The sequence below is a fragment of the Musca domestica genome, unplaced genomic scaffold, assembly GCF_030504385.1.
Source record: "Musca domestica strain aabys unplaced genomic scaffold, Musca_domestica.polishedcontigs.V.1.1 14, whole genome shotgun sequence".
NCBI classification, from domain to species: Eukaryota; Metazoa; Arthropoda; class Insecta; order Diptera; family Muscidae; genus Musca; species Musca domestica.
In genome coordinates this window covers 8,211,898-8,230,976 of record NW_026712192.1, presented here as the reverse complement: position 1 = coordinate 8,230,976, position 19,079 = coordinate 8,211,898, and the positions used below count along the sequence as shown (strand labels likewise).

General features: G+C 37.3%; 1 protein-coding gene and 1 long non-coding RNA gene across 4 annotated transcripts in view; one reads left to right on the top strand and one right to left on the bottom strand.

Annotated features, from left to right (window-relative positions):
- The window catches only part of LOC101894336 (longitudinals lacking protein, isoforms A/B/D/L), a 743,553-nt gene that overhangs the window by 125,644 nt on the left and 598,830 nt on the right, over window positions 1-19,079 (top strand). The gene's annotated exons all lie outside the window — the stretch shown is intronic.
- Window positions 10,194-11,325, bottom strand: LOC109611652 (uncharacterized). The gene is made up of 3 exons (XR_009341702.1): window positions 10,920-11,325; window positions 10,775-10,838; window positions 10,194-10,640 (listed from the first exon to the last, which is right to left on the bottom strand). It is a non-coding gene; the product is annotated as an uncharacterized LOC109611652 (long non-coding RNA).

The following is a 19,079-nucleotide window of genomic DNA, read 5'->3' as shown; positions in this document are numbered from 1 at the left end:
CCAAGGCTTTAATAAATCTTCCAGAATATTTTCGCAATAATAATCGGCATTTATTCTGATGCCACGATCGACTAATACGAGCGGAGAGCGACCATCGGCTGTTATGGCAGCCCACACCATCGCCATAGTCGGCCCTTGCGTTCTGGTGGCCAACCGAAGGTGCACATTTTCAGCTGACCTCTGCGGCAAGTAAACACGATCATTTTGTTTGTTTACAAACTGCTGGACAACGAATGTTTTCTCATCGGAGAGAACCAAATTCGCCAGTTCACCACTTTCGGCCAAGCGAAACAACTCTTTAGCTCTTTTGAGTCTATTTTTTGTTTCTGTTGCGGTGTAAGTTCTTGCACTTTTTGGAATTTCAATGGCCCGATGGCTCATTTTTCAATATTTGCCGAATGAAATATTGCGATATGTTCAGCTCACGAACCATTTTTCGGCCACTGCGACGCGGGTTTCGATCAAGTCGCTTCTTTACTTTTCGGACCATTTCTGCTGGTGTTGCAGTTTTCTTCCGTCCACTTCCTTGACGTCGAATTTCGCCACCAGTATCACGGTAACGAGCGATGGTACGAGACACAAAAAAAAAAAAAATAAGAAATGCTGGAGTGATCTTACGATAGCCACTTGTGGTCTTCCAGCCAAATATAAATAAATCACACTATCACGTTTGAATTTCATCACGAATAACTTTTTTTCTGGAAAATTCTCACGAAAATGCTTTTGTACGCTTGTTAACAATATAATGAGCTGTCACTGAAATAATTTCAACAGCTGTCGGACAAGTGGCTTAGAAATGACAGCAGTCTGAAATTGGTTGCAGTTTTTTCATCTCAGTCTGTATATCTTTGTTCATTTTCAGTTTGATAGGATGAATTTCCATGCGACCGAATTGAGTTTAAAAGTAAATTTATGAAATAGGATGAGAATCGGATCTGAAATACTTATATCTCCTATGTATATATGTCACATTTTAATTTTTATATTTAAGTCTGCTAAAGCCTGAATATGCACCCCATAACAAGGATATTCGGTACAATATGCTCTAGGACACTCCTTCCTTAGTGGTTTTAAAGCTATAAAACATTAATCATTTGATAATTTCAAAATTATATTGCTTTTGCCCCATTGCATTTTTGTTTGAGCCACTGTATATATGCAATTTCATGCCTGTGAATATACATACACAATGTTGTGTATTTAAATATCTACATAGGCGTTTATGACGTTTCCCACATCGACAAATGCCAGTTGTTTGTTTAGCGGCAAAATGTTTAGTTCCTGCAGTTGTTGATCTTCACATTGTTGTGGTTGCCCGCCCATAGCAATTTGCTGTTGTAGGCACTGTTTGGTATCTGATGTTTCTTTCTCTTTGGCTTTCTGTATCGTAAAAATTCTTTGGTCTGGGGTAATTTACTACCCAGTGGTGGTGGCGTTTCGTATCTTTGGAGCTTTCTTGCATTTATTGATATGCGTCTGCTGTGAAATTTATTGGTAGCTTGTTGTTGTTTTTTGGTTCATGTCCACGTGCCTTTGTTCGTGTATTCGTAGAGAGAGAAAGAGAGAGAGAATACATGAGATAGTGTGTAGGAGAAATTTACGCACTAGAATTGTTCTCTCCTCTTCTCCCACACACCTGAGCATTATTTCAATATTGATTTGCTTTACCTCACTCTCTCTTTCGCTCTGTCAATATTATCGAGTACCTGTATGTGTTGTTGCGACTGCAACTGCCATAGTATGTTGTGTGATTGCATTGGGTTCGAGGGGGTTGTATAAGATAAATGTATTGTTTATAACCCACATCACATAGTGGTGCATTCGTTTGTAACATGTAGAAGGAAGCGAGATATACCCATAGTTACTTTTGAGGATCTTCATAGAATCGAATTCTGAGTCGATTTATTGTCCGTATGTCCATGTATTTTTGTGAACAAAATGCAGACCGCATTTATTATCCGATTGAGATGAAAATTTCCACAAATCAATTGACTGGTCCAAGTAAAAAACCTATTGAAATTTGGTGAGAATCGGTTCAAAATTTAGATACAGCTCCCATATATACCTTCAACCGATAGCAGTCCAAATGACCCGAATTTTGTCACATCCAATCGAATTCAGTCTAAAAGCAACAAGTACATCAAATTTGGTGAAATTGGGCTCAGATATAGCTATAGCTCCCATATATATGTTTCTTCCTATTTGGGGTCTTAAGTCCGTTATAACCTTTATATACTCCATAAGAATGATATTTGGTACCACATAACTTACAGAGCTCAAAAATACCTTCATCAAATTTTATCAAGATCGGTTCAAATTTGGATATAAATTTTTATCCGAAAAGGACTCAATTTTGGCACTTCTGACGGAATTCCGCTTAGAAGTAGGTACTTCAAAGTTGGTGAAAATCGGTTGAGATTTTAGCTTTAGCTATAGCTCCTCTGCTAAATTTTATAGAGGTCGGTTAAGATTTTATATATACCTTATATTGGAGAGATTTGCATACCCTCAACCATAGTATGGAGGGTACATTAAGTTTGTCATTCCATTTGTTACACCTCGAAATATACATTTTGGACCCCACAAAGTATCTATACAGGGTTGCCCATATTCGACGGACCCATGTTTTAATATGCGACTTGTGTGCGGGGGAGCGCCGTCTTGTTGAAACCAGAACTGCCTCATACGCTTTCGACGAATAATTGGCATCACAAAATTGGTCATCATGTCGCGATAACCCTCCTGATTAATGGTAACAGCATGGCCATTTTCATTTTGGAAGAAACACGGCTAATGACCGTTTTCGCACTAACTTGGTGCGGCGTGACTTTTTCGTCATGAACAGGCACTTCTTGAATCTCCTGAGGATTTTCAGTGGCGTAAAAACGGCAATTTTGCTTATTTACGGTCTCTTAGAAGGCGCACTTCTCACATGTTTTAATGTTTTAAAAGTACGTTGAGTTTTCACAATTGACTTCTTCTGTTGAATGTAAATTTCAACTATTTCAGAGTGCTCGCGTGGCGTATATTGGTTCATGGTAAAAATCTGCTTGGACTGACGCTTCAAACGCGGTATGTCATTAAGCGATGTGACATCTCTGTCAAAAGTTATGGCGTTGCCAGATGGGTCCGTCGAATATGGGCAACCCTGTATATATTCTTGATCAGCATAAAGTTCTTTGTCGATTAATCGAAGTCCGTCCTTCGATCTGTCCGTCTGTGGAAATCACTCTATCTTCCGAACGAAATGGAATAGAATGATTACATTTTCCCCAACTGTATATTATGTCTACAGGACTTTTGGTATTGAAAATGGGAAATGTAGGTCCACGTTTTGGTATAGCCCCCATATAACGGTACCTCCCGATATTCGTATATTTGTAATTTTAAGGACATTATTCATCGGAATTGTTTCAAAATTGGTATTTGAAGTTCGTAATGGATAGTACAGCCTAAGGCAGAAAATTGCCTGTACAGGTCCACGTCTTAGTATAGCCTCCATATGACGATACCTCCCTATTTTCGGTATTTTGGAGATTTAAGCGACATTATTCACCGGAACTGTTTCAAATTCGGTATTGCAAGTTTGTAACGGATACGAAAGCCTATGATAGAAATTTGCTTGTGCAGGTCCACGTTTTGGTGTTGCCTCCATATAATGCTACCTCCCTATATTCGGTATTTTGATGATTTTAGCTACATTATTCACCGATTTTTTTTTTTTTTGTCAAGTTTCGCATTTGAATATTGTAATGGCTTATGACAAAAGTTGCCTATGCACGTCGTCGTAAGGCCCTAATATACCGGCTACATTCGGTATTTGTAAGATATTAATAGAATTTTTAACGGATTTTATTTATTTATTTTTTTTTTTTTTGAAAAATATCAAATTAATTCCAAATGGTGGAGGGTATTCAAAGTTCGGCCCAGTCGAAATTACAGCTTTTTTTACATGTTTTATATAATCGTGTTCTATACAACAATGTTATTTGGTACTGGGGATACAAAAGCTCCCGTCAAATTTGTTGAAAATCGATTCGGAGTTGGATATAGTTCCCAAATCAATTCTCTTGCTTTTTGCCTGTGACATTCTCCCCAGGATTTATTTTAAAAATAACTCCTATGACAAAAGATTTTTTTTGATGGAATGGTTGAATGGAAATTTTGGAATTTTTCCACAAAAATTATAACCCCTTTCACCCGCTGAATATTATCCGAAGACCATCCAAAACCTAGACTCTGACCTCACTCAAAATTACACTTCGATCAGTTTAGAATTTTGACCAATGAGGCGTATGCAAAACCAGCAAAAAAATCAGTTTTTGTCCATTTCATCCGTTTAATATTTTGCAATCATCTCCCCCAACGATACACCTCTCTTCTGGCCTTATCCCTTAGTCCATGTAAAATTTCGTGAGGATCGGACTTTAATTGGGACTTGTAGCCTGATCAAAAATTAATTGAAATACCAAGCTATACGATTCGTCTCAGCGAGATCGGAAGATTGATATACAGGGTGAGATAAAAAACTGCCACCAACTTCAGACTGCTGTCATTTCTAAGCCACTCGTTCGACAGCTGTTAAAATTATTCCAGTGATAGCTCATTATACTGTTTACAAGCGTAAAAAGCATTTCGGTGAGAATTTTCCAGAAAAAAAGTTATTCGTGATGGAATTCAAGCGTGATAGAGTGATTTCTTTATATTTTTTTAAAGTAAAGAAGCGACGCAATCGAAACCCACGTCGCAGTGGCCGAAAAATGGTTCGTGAGCTGAACATGTATATTCCATTCAGCAAATATTGAAAAATGAGCTCGGGGTAAAGTCATTGAAATTCCAAAAATTGCAAGAACTTACACCGCAACAGAAACAAAATAGACTTAAAAGAGCTAAAGAGTTGCTTCGCTTGGCCGAAAGTGGTGAACTGCCAAATTTGGTTTTCTCCGATGAGAAAACTTTCGTTGTCCCGCAGTTTGTAAAGAAACAAAATGATCGTGTTTATGGGCAAAAGAGGTCAGCTGAAAATGGACACCTTCGGTTGGCCACCACATCTCAAGCGTCGGCCATGGTGATGGTGTGGTCCGCCATCCGAATATTGCCGAATATTGTCGCGAAAATATTCAGGAGGGTGTATTAAAGACTTGGACACGCAAACATTTTGACTGCATACCTTAGACATTCCAACAGGACTCAGCACCATTGCACTCAGCACGCGCCACCTAAGAATGGTTACATAATGAGGTTCCTCGCTTAATTTCCAGCTCACAATTGCCACCAAAATCTTCGGATACCAATCCGTTGGACTATTGTGTCTGGAGTATTTTGGAAAGCAAGGTTTGCATTAAATACCAAAGTGTCGATCACTTCAAACAAGCGCTTTGCTGGGAATGGGCCAAAATACCGCAGAGCAACATTCAGGCAGTGTGTGACGGTTTCATTGGCCGTTTGAAGGCCATAATTCGTGCCAAAGGTAACCGATTCGAACAAATCTAAACTTATTCTAAAGTTTGATGCTATTTCCCAAATTTTTTTTTCATTCAATAAAATTTATAAAAATGTAAAAATTATGGCGTTTGACATTGTTGCAGTTTTTTATCTCACCTTGTAGTAAATCCCTAAAGGTACTCTGTCTCCAGCAGTATTTACAGATGTACTAGTGTTTTATGGCAGGCCAGTTAAGTTCTAAACTCTCGGCTATGCATCGTGCATCCAGGAGGAACAAAAGCAACGACACGACGCAAAAAATTCTCACACACAATTTTCATAACCAGGTCTGTGGGTACTCATTACACAATCAACGACAGCTAATAACAACAACACCAACAACCATTCCAACAAAAAAAAAAACGTATAATGCCGGTGATAATTTCTTGAATGACTTCACTTTGCATTCATAATTGTTAAAGTCAACTGTTTTTCTATTGCCGTGGTAGTTGTCGTTGTTGCTTTTAAACCATAATTGAAAAAATAGCGGTCGCAGTTATTGTCACCGCCAACAAATGCGTTTGTTCTCCCCTATCAGTGCCTGCAGCCACCAATATACCCCCAACATTCGCATTCGTATTTATTTTTCCGCAATTATTTCATAGTTACATGGCTGCTTGTGAATTATGACATGAAGGAGATGTAAAGAGTGGCGGGAGTTTTCAACGCAACGTTGTTGTTGTTGTCGTTGTTTTTGCCATTCATTATCTGCGTAGTTTACACGTTTTTCTGCGTGTCTCACATTGCATAGCAGAAAAAATGCACACAAGTATGCGACAAAAAATCCAACAACTGTGAATTCTAGTTAATTGGGGTAAAGAGAGAGGGAGACCTAGAGGAGTAGGTTTAGGTCTGGAATATATAAATATTTACTCTACAATTCATTCAGTTATTCATTCCTCATTCATGTTACTTTATCACCACCTAATCGTCTAGGTGGCTGTCAGCCGCCACTCTCAACGAGCTGCAGATCTATCTACACACGTAGTTGCAGTCAATTACTAACTGACTAACAACAAGCCCAACTGTTGTTGTTGACAAAAACGCAAAATGAACGAAGGTCGAACCGCGGCGGATGGGCAGATATGTCCGTACATACATATTTATGCACATACATGGATGGAAAAGAAATATAGACGGCAATCACAGTGGAGGGAATTACTCGACGTATTTGGATAACTCGAAGAAAAAAATTTTTCCCTGGAAATATAGCGGCTTACATTTTATTTTCAAAAAGAGGGGAACAGAAGTCATAGAAGTTATTTTTAAAATAACTTCTGGGGAGAATATCCCAGACCAAAAACAAGGGAACTGATGAGGATTGGTGGCTCTTTCCGAATCCTAGGTATTCCCTGCCTTACCCCCTGGTAAATATTACCATCGTTCTCCACTAATAAACAAACGTTGTTTTATAAAAACAACAATAAAGGGATTAAGCCTGACCATTTTGCAACAACAAAGGAACAGAAAAGTTGCTCTCGAAATTCGATTAAATGGTAGAAATATTCGAAAAAGTGTATTTCGCGAAATAATCTAATTTTCATCTCTGGCTTCTGCTTGAGAGAAATATTTAGATATAGCAAGTTGTAAATAATCGCTGGCTTGTTTCGCAATTCATGACAGATAAAATTATTAAAAATTGTGACCCTTTGTGGCTAAGGTACCAGAACGGGTTCGTAGATATATATATTATCGTCACAACAGATCTTGAGTTAGTATGTGTTAAATTTGAAGACAGTTGGAAGCTTATTTCGCTTTCTGTGAGCGTTTTATTTTTTAAAATTTTGAACTCAATGTGAGGGAGGTACCAGAATTTTAACCCCTTTGTGTGGGAGGTGGACCGATATACCCCATCTTCTCACCAGGCCTTGAGTTAGTAGAATCAATGTGACGTGTGTAATATGAAAAGAACCGGATGCTTATTTCGGATTTTATGATCATTTTTGTTATTCAAAACTTTGACCCTTTGTGGGGGAGGTACAAGAAGGAATGGCCCGATCTCTACCATCATTATAACAGATCTTGTGTTGGCGGAAATATTGAGATATGTCAAGTCTGAATGAAATTGGATGTTAATTCTTCATTTTATAAGCTTCATAGGTATTCAAAATGTTAACTCTTTGTGTGGGAGGCATCAGAAGGAGTTACATCCGATACATCCCATCTTCACAGCTGATCTTGAATTAGTAGAAATAATGGGACGTGTGTAATATAAAGAGAACCGTTTGGTTAACTGTGACCGTTTGTGAGGGAGGTACAAGAAGAAGTGGACCGATATATCTCACCTTCACGCCAGAACTTGAGTTAGTAGAAATAATGGGACGTGTGTAATACGAAGAGAACCGGATGCTTACTTCGTATTTTATGATCGTTTTTGTTATTAAAAACTGTGATCCTTTGTGGGGGAGGTACAAAAAGGAATGGTCCGATCTCTTCCATCTTTATAAAAGATCTTGTGTTGAGAGAAATATTGAGATGTGTCAAGTCGGAATGGAATCGGATGTTAATTTCGCGTTTTATGAGCTTCAGAGATATTAAAAATTATGACACTTTTGTGTGGGAGGTACCAGAAGGAGTGGACCGATATATCCCACCTTCACACCAGACCTTGAGTTAGTAGAAATAATTGGACGTGTGTAATATGAAGCGAATCTAATGCTTATTTCGGATTTTATGATCGTTTTGTTTATTCAAAACTGTGACCCTTTGAGGGGGAGGTACCAGAAGGAGTTAACCGATATTGTCCATTTTCGCACCAGACCTTCTGTTAATAAAAATATTGTTACGGACTCTTACATCACATTTCTTAAGAGTTATAATTATTCAAAACGTTGAGCCTATGTGGGGGAGGTACTTAATGGAGTGGACCGAAATTTTCCATTTTCGCGCCGGACCTAACACTGATGCAAATATTAGGAGTTTCAAAGTTGGAGAAAAATCGGATTATCCTTTCTCTTTCTGTGCAGTAAATTATTTTCTTTGAAAATATCGACACTTTGTGGGGGAGGTACCAGAACTCGGACTCGATCTAAGTTTGATAATAATATTAGGATGTAAGAGGTTTGGAACAAATCGGATACTCCATTCGAGAGTTATCGCGTGCACCAGCCATACATATGGACGGGCGGTCACCCTTAGATCGACTCCAAATGTTCTGAAACGAATTTGTCCCAAAGAGACCTAGGGTCTACAACAGTTATTTCGATGAGGCACGTTTGGCCGTATCAAATGATATATACCCTCTCGAGGCATATGGCTGAGGGTATAATATGCAATTATGCAGATACCGTTCAAAATACCGAAAATCGGGACGTTCCCTTTTACGGGGGCTATACCAATTAGTGGACCAGTAATAAACATATGTTGAGAGGCGGGAAAAGGAATTGTGGTGAAAACCTTCAAAATACCGAAAATCGGGAGGTAGCGTTATATGGGGGCTATATCCAAACTTGGATCAATATTGCCCATTTCCAATACCAATCATCCTGCGTATGATATAAAGTTTTGTGCCAAATTTCGAAGCTCACGAATACAAAATGTGGACTCTATAATGATTTCAACAGACATACAGACAGACATCGCTAAATCGCCTTATCGAATATTTCGAGGTTATGCAAACGGAATGACAAAGGAAAGCATATAAGCCACCTTAAGAGGTCCATATTTTCAAGTCCAAGTTGGTCTTACTGCAGAATATCACATAGAATTTTTTTTGAAGACAATAGAAGTTTTAGTTATTAGGGTCCAAATGGACCGATTTCAATATTATTTGGCAAATTATTTCTAGACTTTCCAAATTTCATTGAAATTGATTAGACATAGCGTGTATGCTGCATTAAATACATGAAATCGGACGAGGATATATATGGGAGCTATATCCAGATCTCAACCGATCTCAATAACATTTGAGAAATTTATTTTTAGACAAATTCCGTTACAGATTCCAAATTTCATTAAAATTGGAGTAGTAAATGTCTGGAAAATGGAACAGAACTGAAATATCAAATCGGATGAGATATATATACACCACCACCGCCACCCAATGTGGTTAGGTGTATCTCATACGGACTAACGTTTTTTCATCTCTCTTTTTTTTCTGTGCATTAGCTAGGCTATATAGGCTTGACTTTATTTTGCGTCATTCTGTGTTAGCTTTTAAGCACTGCAAAAGTGTGAGAAATTTATTATTGCGTACTATTTACGTTGGTCGCCACCGCTGGCATATGATTGCATGCATGTTCTTTTTGTTGTTATTGTCGTTATGCATAATAGAACGCTGTTGTTGGAAATTTGCTATGAGTTGATGTTGTTAGCGTTGTCGTTGTGTAATTGTTTGCTATTGATGCTGCAGTTGCTGGCTGCCGAGTTCTTGGTTGACTGTGCTGTGTGTACTCTCAGTGTTCATTGTCATTATTACATTTTCATTAAATGTCACATTATTTGTATTTATATGTGTATGTAGGTATGGATGTTTGTATACCGTTACAGGTTTGACATCTAACGCACCCTATGATACTTCCCAGCGAACCAAATGTCGGACGTCCAATGTGTCTGGTCTGAAAGTCTGAAGTTTTTTTTTTCGACTTAGGTCCGAATTCTGAGCAATTTGTACCCAGCGGATTTTTTAGCACATACATCTTCCATCTGAGACCAATGACAATGTAGGTGCGACCCATCCAAAGCCTATATACAATTTCTACTTACATTTACACAGAGATGGCCTAGGCCGTCAGACGAGTCCGAAATCTACCGACAATGTAAGCGAATGTTGGATGGGTCCGAAATCGACCGACAACGTAAGCGAATGTTGGATGGGTCCGAAATCTATCAACATTGTAAGCGAAGGTTGGATGGGTCCGATTCCATCAACATTTTAGATTGTGGAACTTAAATTTCAGCTGTCTCTTATTAAAATATTCGTATTATTAACAGTGTTTTCAACAATAAAATATTCTTATTATAATTAGAAATAATGCATAAAAACGAAATTCATAAATCATATTCAAAAGACGTGGGAAGAAATAAAGCTTAAACTAAAGGAAAAAAAAATATTTTTCCAGTTTTTTATTGTAGGACATTGTTCGGAAGTGTCTGGCCTTAGGGAATTTGAAACAATTTCTAATCCTGTTCATTGAATCCTTCACATATGACAGCTTCTGAAATAAGGATAGAAAATATAGAACAATTTTTAAATATTAAACAGTTATACTATAGAATAGACTAATAGACTACATTTTAAGGTAATATAATATCACTTTTCAATAAATATGTAAGAAGAAATTTAACTTACCGAAAATGGCCATGATTAAAATTTATATTCCTTAAACGCCTTTTTATTTTGGGTACCATCATAGCTGTAAGATAATATTATAGAAATGTCATTAATCTTGCAGAATTTTTTAATCTGGCGAAATTATAATTTTTATGATACTAACCTGAAAGAATTTAAATTATTAATGGATTATAACGGAGAGTTTTTAATATTCTTACATATTTTCCAAAATCTTCTACAATTTTGGAATGCATGGAATCTGCTCATTTTGTAGAATATCATTGTTTTCCAAACAGTCCGTCCTCAACTGTGCATTTCTTTTTAAATTGTCTGCTTCCACTTACTATATTCTTATTTTATTAATTTATTTTATTAACTTTTGTTCAAAATTCACAACTTGCACTTTCAAAAACACTTCACAGAATAAAATTTTGCTTCAAAAAAGAAAGAAGCATCAAAAATGAATAACGGTACAACAGCAGCTGCAACAATAAACAAAAAAAGTTACAAAACAATACAAAGGCATCCGATTCAGATGCAAGTGCGATGGACAGTTTTTATTGTATTTTGTTTTGTTCTTTATTTCTAACATGGATTTTGTTTCACAATGTAATAGCAATACGACTCATCCGATTCGGATGCTAGTTGTATGCTATTAACCACTGTTATTTCATTTTTTCCTATTGACAATATAGCATACATTTGGATGGGTATTAAATTGTAATGGCCAGAGGACTGCTGGGTATGAACTATGTATTTTTCTTGTTGTGCGTTTCTCCCTCTCTCTCTCTCTCTCGCTCTTTGAGAGGATTTTTTTTGCTTACGCATTGTGGATAAAATAAATGGGTAATTGTTGTCGTGCGGTCGAGAAAATCTCCTTTTACGATTATAGAAAAATTCTGCTCAGATGAAAACCTTTATATGGGGACTATAAGAAGACGTGGTGCTGGATAAGTATTTTTTTGTCGTAGGCTGTAGTAATGATTCCGAATTTCAAATACGAAATTCAAACAAATATCATCTAAATACCGAATATCTAGAGGTACCGTTGCATGGAGGCTATACGAAGACGTGGACCTGACAATTTTCAGTCATAGGTTGTAATCCCCTTTACGAACTTCAAATACGAAATTTGACGCAATTTTGGTGAATAATGTCGCGAAAATCCTGGAAATACCAAACATCTCGGGGTAGCGTTGTATGGGCGCTATACTAAAACGTAGACCTATATAGACAATTCCCTTCTAGGGGGTAAAGTACTCAGAGGGAAATCCTCGAGTTGATTTTCAGACTATTCCATTGAAAAATGTGGTTTAAATCATCAAAATACCGAATATCGGAAGGTACAGTTATATAGGGGATATACGATATCGTAGACCTATGTAGATAATTCTTTTTCAGGGGATAAAGTAGTTACGAAGAACTCTTTGTATCGAATTTAAGCCAGTTCCATTGAAAAATGTGGGTAAAATCATGAAAATACCGAATATCGGGAGATACAGTTATATGGGGATAAAGAACTCCTTGTGTACAATTCCATGAAAATTGTGATTAAAATCATCAAAATACCGAATATCAGGTGTCTTGTTATATGGGGGCTATATGATATAGTTGACTTGACTTCATCTTCAAACTTGACCTGCCTGCAGACAAAGGACAAAAAAGATCTGTGCAAAATTAAAGCTTCCTATCTTTATTCGTTTTGACTCGAGCGTGATTAAAACAGACAGACGGATGGGGCTAAATCGTCTTCGAATTTTACGCTGATCAAGAATACATATACTTCGTTATTTACAAAGGACTTGAAAGAACTTCTAGGGTTGGGAATGATTTTTGGATGGGCCAAAATATGCCATATATTGAAGGCGAAATGGACATTCTTGTAAGCCCAAATGGGTCATCGATCTCGGATCCAAAAAAAAAAAACAATTCGGCGACACGAAATAAAAGAAACTGGAAATAAATAGAAGGTAGATTAGATTACAAGGGCAAATAGGTTATAAATGGTATATGGAAGGCCTTGTGGATAATATATTGAAAGCAAGTTGGGGCAATGTCGGAAAGAGCCTTGGGTGAAATGTAGGCTGAAGACAACGTGGAGAGTCCATTGAAGTCATTTGTTTGTTAATGGCAAAATTATCATCTCAAAGGGTTTTGACCGTATGAAATGATATATATCCTCTGTAGCCATATGGTTGAGGGTATAATAAGGGTGAGGGTGAGTCACTTTTAATCCGAAGGTAGCAGATAAGGCTGGGGTTCTGAAAATTCACACTATAAGTGTATGAAAAGTCCTAAAATGTACTGCATTCGGTAGAGTCAAAAAATTAAAATTTGAAATATACGAAAAGTACAAACCGTACGAAAATTTCGTACAATTTTAATTTGGAGATTTAATTTGGATGGAGCTGGAATCCTAAAATTTTTATTACTACCAGAGTATAGAAATGAGATACGGAGGTAGTTTTTGAAATTTGTACTTATGGGCGTACAAAGTAATAAATAGTACTATTTGGTACCGTTATATGGGGGCTATACGATAACATGGACAAGCATAGACAATTTTCGGTTACAGGTTGTAGTACCCGTTAAGAGCTGCAAATACGAAAATTGAAACAATTCCGGTCTATACTGTGTCTATAATCATAAAAATACCGAAAATCAGGAGGTACTACAAATACGAAATTTGAAACAATTCCGGTCTATAATGTCCCTAGTACCACAAAAATACCGAATATTGGGTGATTCCGTTATATAGAGGCTATACGAAAGCGCATGCAATTTTTCTTGTCATATATTGTAGTACCCATTAAGATCTTCCAATACGAAATGAAAACATTTCGGTGGATAATGTCTCTAAAATTATCAAAATACCGAATATTTAGAGATACCTTTATGTGGGGGCCATAGGAGAACGTGGACCAGCATTGACAATTTTCTGTCACAGGATGTAGTACCCGATACGAAATGCAAATACGAAAATCGAAACCATTCCGGTGAATAATGTCTCTAAAATCATCAAAATACCGAATATAGGGAGGTGCAGTTATATGGGGGCTATACGAAAGCATGCATAGGTAATTTTTATACCCTACACCACAAGGTGGTCAGGGTATTATGTATTTGTGCATTTCTTTGTAATATGGAGAAGGCAGCGAGATAGACCCATAATTACTTTTGAGGATCTGCATAGAATCACTTTTTGAGTTGATTTATGCATGTCAGTCCGTCTGTCCATGTTTTCTTGTGAACAAGATGAAGGTCGCATTTATTACTCGATTGACATGAAATTTTCTAAATAACATTTGTTTGGCCCAAGGACGAAACCTATTGAAATCGGAGATAATCGGTAAAAATTTAGATATAGCTCCCACATATATCTTCGTCCGATTTGCCTTATATTGTGCACCAAATGTGTAATATCAGCCCGAATAGTATGGAATTTGGCACTTACGACTTGAGTCTAGAAGCTAGTATGTCAAATTTGATGAAGATCGGTTTAGATATAGCTATAGCTCCCATATATATTTTTCATCTGATTTGTTGTATTTGTTACCCACAGCCGTAATATACACTCCGTAACAACGATATTCAGGGAAATATATCAAATACAGCTCAGAAATATCTTTGCCAAATTTTATCGAGATCGGTTCGGGTTTGGATATAGCTCCCATATATATATATATATTTTGCCGGTTTCAAATTAATTTCGCACCAAATGGGCAATACAAGTCCGAATTTAAAAGATACAAATGCTTCGGCATATTTAGTCCTTTGAATTTTAAATTATAATTATAATCATAGCGTGTATGATTGAATTCTCCCATAAAAACTTTTAATTGTTATGTGGAGCTCTACTAAATTAGCAAAGTGGTGTAGGGTATCATAAAGTCGGCCCCGCCCGACTTTAGGACTTTCTTTATTGGTTTTGTAATATATTGCAGTGCCCATTTTATATAGGGGCTATACGAAGGCGTGGACCTGCACACAAACTTTTCTGTCATAGGCTGTAGTATCCATTACGAATTTCATATACCAAATTTGAAACAATTCCGGTAAATAATGTCGCTAAAATCATCAAAATAGAATCGAATAGAGGGAGGTGCAGTTATATGGGGGCTATACCAAAACGTGATCAAACACACATCTGAGTAACATTTGATCAACTACTTCAATTCGTTCGTTCGCTAAAGTGATTTCCAATTTTCAATACCAAAAGTCCTACAGACATAATATACATTTGAGTAAAAGTTTATCACCCTACTTCATTTCGTTCGGAAGCCAGAGTGAATTCCGCAGATGGACGGACATCGCTAAATCGACATAGAATTTTATGCCGATAAAGAATATATATACTTTGTGGGGTGTAAAATATATATATCGAGGTGTTACAAACGGAATGATAAACTTAATATACCGTCAGTACTGTGGTGAAGGTTATAATGGAAATCTTTGTCCCAATCACCTCTCACCCAATGCGGAAAATAAGATCAAATTTGACGTGGTGGAAATATGAGTGACGCCATACACACACACATTTCCAGCTTAACCTTGTTGCACTTCCGCCTCTACTAACCAACTTCACTTACATTCAGTGACTGGGTCTGACCGGACGGCCAACAAGGCTTCGATAGATGACTTTCAAAATTGTAGCGGAAAGCGGAAAAATCTATGTTTACCGTAGAAACTTCAGTTATGTTCATTTAATTAACTTAAACGCCAGTGTGAAACTTCAGCTCCAGCTTGCACTTGCTACACCACAGCTAGGCAGCACATACACATTTACCATACACGTACACATGTGTAGACGTGTTCGCATACGGAAATATCCGGCAAATATGTATTGAACTTAAATTGCTGGAATTTAGTTATTTACGTTCCAATGACTGGCTGGCTGGCTGAATGGCTGATTACTAGAATGACTGAGAACGTGATTACTGGCGTTTAAGCGGCCTGGATGGCTAGCTAGCTGGCTATGCGACAACAAATGTGAATGTGAACTATGTAACCCCTTGCCGCCACAATGCCACCAGATTTATTCATTCATTCATACAGTAAGTAAGCTGTTTCTGAGCCAGTGAATAGCAGCTAAAACAATTATGGCATTTGTGAGGCGAGTAAAACACAAAAATCTAGAAGAAAAGAACCCAGCAAAGCTTGGCGAGCAACGTTTATGTAATTATGAAATTTATGCAGCAGCGTGACAAATCAATTCTTTGTAGTTGCCCCCCTTTTTGTTCCATGACAATTTGCTCCCAAGCTTTAAGATCACATGGTAGCTTGTAGGCATGTGTGTAGATCGGGTATCAGTGATGTCAAATGATTCTGACACACATATACATACATAACTGCAATGGGAATTTAAGCGATCAATTAATGCCCTTTTTGAACAACTTCATCTTTGTAGTTTCTCCGACGAAAATTATCCCCTTCTCACTTCTCGTCTTGACCCTAAATAGGTGGCCCATATTACCATAGATAAATGACCCACCTGGCTATCTACATGGTCCCGTATGGAATCTTAAATGTGAATTATACCCTCCACCATACAATGGAGGGTATATTAAATTTGTCATTCCATTTGCAACACCTCTAAAAATTCGTCGGAGACCCCAAAAAGAATATATATTGTTGATCGGAACAAAATTATAAGGCGATTTAGCGATCTCCGTTTGCCGGTTGAAATCAATATAGATTCCACACTTTTTAAACCAGAACTTTGAAATTTTGCACAAAGGTTTATATTATACACAGGCTGATTGGTACAGAAAATGGGCTATATGGGTCCATGCTTAATTATAGGCCCCATTTAACGGTATTCCCTATTTCAAGGTATCTGCCACAATGTACAACCAACTTTGATTAAACTTTGCAATTGGGGATTTTAGTTGGTCGGTTTCCACCCTGCAACAAATTTTTGCTACAGGTCCACCAATTGGTATATACTCATATAACGATACCTCCCGATTTTCTGTATTTTGAAGGGTTTTGCCACAATTTTCAACCAAATCAGCTGAAACTTGACAGTTTGGGGCTCTTGGTAGGTATGTTCCCTCTCTGCAACAAATTTTTGCTACAGGTCTACAAATTAGTATGGCCCCCATAGAATGGCACCTCCTCCCGATTTTCGGTATTTTCAAGGTTACTGTCACAATTCCAAATCAAATTAGCTGAAACTTTACACTAGAGGTTCTCGACAGGTCTTTTCTCTCCTGGCAGAGAATATTCGTTACAGATCCACTTATTGGTATAGTCCCCATATAACGGTACCTCCCGATTTTAGGTTTTTTTAAGGTTTCTGCCACAATTTCCAACCAAATTAGAAGAAACTTGACATTTAGGTTCTCGGTAGGTATTTACAAAAATTTTCGCAAATTTTCTCTTTGGAAAAATTTTCGCTACAGGTCCACTAATTGATATAACCATGATGTAACCGTACCTCCCAACTTTTTAGTACTTCGAAGGTTCTTGCCAGAATTTCCAACCAAATTAGCCGAAACTTGACACTTTGAGTTCTCGGCAGGTCCTTTCTCTCCTGGCAGAAAATATTCGCTACAGATGCACTAATTGATATAGCCACGATATAACGGCACCTTCCGACTTTTTGGTATTTTGAAGGTTTTTGCGACAATTTCCAACCAAATTAGCCGAAACTTGACATTTGGGGTTCTCGGCAGGTCCTTTCTCTCCTGGCAGAAAATATTCAGTACATATGCACTAATTGGTATAGCCCCATATAAATTTCTCCCGATTTTCGGTATTTTAAAGGTTTCTGCCACAGTTTCCAGGTAAATCAGCTGAAACTTTATAATTGGGGTTCTCGGTAGGTATATTCTCTCCTTGTAAAAAAGTTAGCTATAGGTCCACTATTTTGTATATAACGGTACCTCCCGATTTCTTGTATTTTCGAGGGTTCTGACTCGATTTTCAACTAAATCTGCTGAAACTTAACATTTCGGGGTTCTGGGTAGGTTCGTTCTCTCCTTAAAAAAATATTCGCTATAGGTCCAATAATTGTTGTAGCCCCCATATAACGGTACCTCCCGATTTTCGGTATTTTCAAGGTTTCTGCCACAACTTCCAACCATATTATTCTGAAGCTGGATAGTTGGGGTTCGCAGTTAAATCTTGAGAATTTTAGCCAGCTGGCGCGTTGTGTACTTTTTTTGTGGATAGGTCTCAATGTGCCCTTCGAACTTTTCCAAGTTCGAAATATTTTCCCTACCGTTCTCCCTTCATCTCTTGGAATGTCACTCACATGAGTCAGAATTTTGAAAAACGTAACGCGCCAAAGTGGCGGCAACTGAACTCTATTTTTTTCCTCCCATTACAAAATGCTAATGAACCCCACGTTCCATGAAATCGAGAACTACCCAAAAAGCGAGCCACCAACAGCCAGCCAGCCAGCCAGACCATGCCCAACGATCAGTTCATCGCAAAACTTTACAAATTCAGCAGAAATAAATGTTGTACTTGGTTCTGACTGTAATCAGATCGTATTTAGTAATTGTACTGCTTTTTATTGTTATTATTAAATATTTACAACACCAACAGCAACAGCAGCAATTGCAAAAAGAACATTCGTCAAGCTGCGAATAATAGGCGCCAATGGTGGTAGTCTTTTTGTTTCGCTTTTTTTTTTTTTTGTTGCGGCTTTGCGCTAAAAATGCGACTTTCACAATTTTTGTTACGTTGCGTAGTTTTTGTTGCTGTGGTTGTTGTTTGGTGTGTGTGTGTGTGTATGTTCTTAAGCGAGCTTCTAAATGTTTGGCGTTTTTAGTTTCATTTCATATTATTTAGCTGGTTGAGTATTAAAAACTCCCCGAATAACATACACACACATGAAGAACATAACCAAACTGAAGCAACTTTTGTTTTCCAGAACGTGATTAATTAAAACTACCAGATTATGAAGAGCGGTTATTTTAAAAAAATTATTTCGCCAGGTACAAAAATAGAATTTGAACAACAAAAAACTAGTTTTTGCCAAATCTTTTTTTTTTTGCTAAACTTATGAAAGAGGGGGAGAGAAGTTAATAATTTTATTATTTTTTTTTTTTAATTTTTGCTAGATAGTCAGTCTGCTGTTGAAACCATTAATTTGGCAATGAAAACAGCGTGAGAAATATTATAAAAAAGCCGGTCTGGGAAAATGTTAAATTGCGGGGCCTTAGAAATTTTAAAAACTCAACGGCATGCAAATCGACAATTCCAGAAAAATACATTTGAAGAGAGTTCAATTTAATTTGAGAAAGTCAGGGAGAACAGAGAAAAATCATCAAAATACTGAACTTCGGGAGGTACCCTTATATAGGGGCTATAC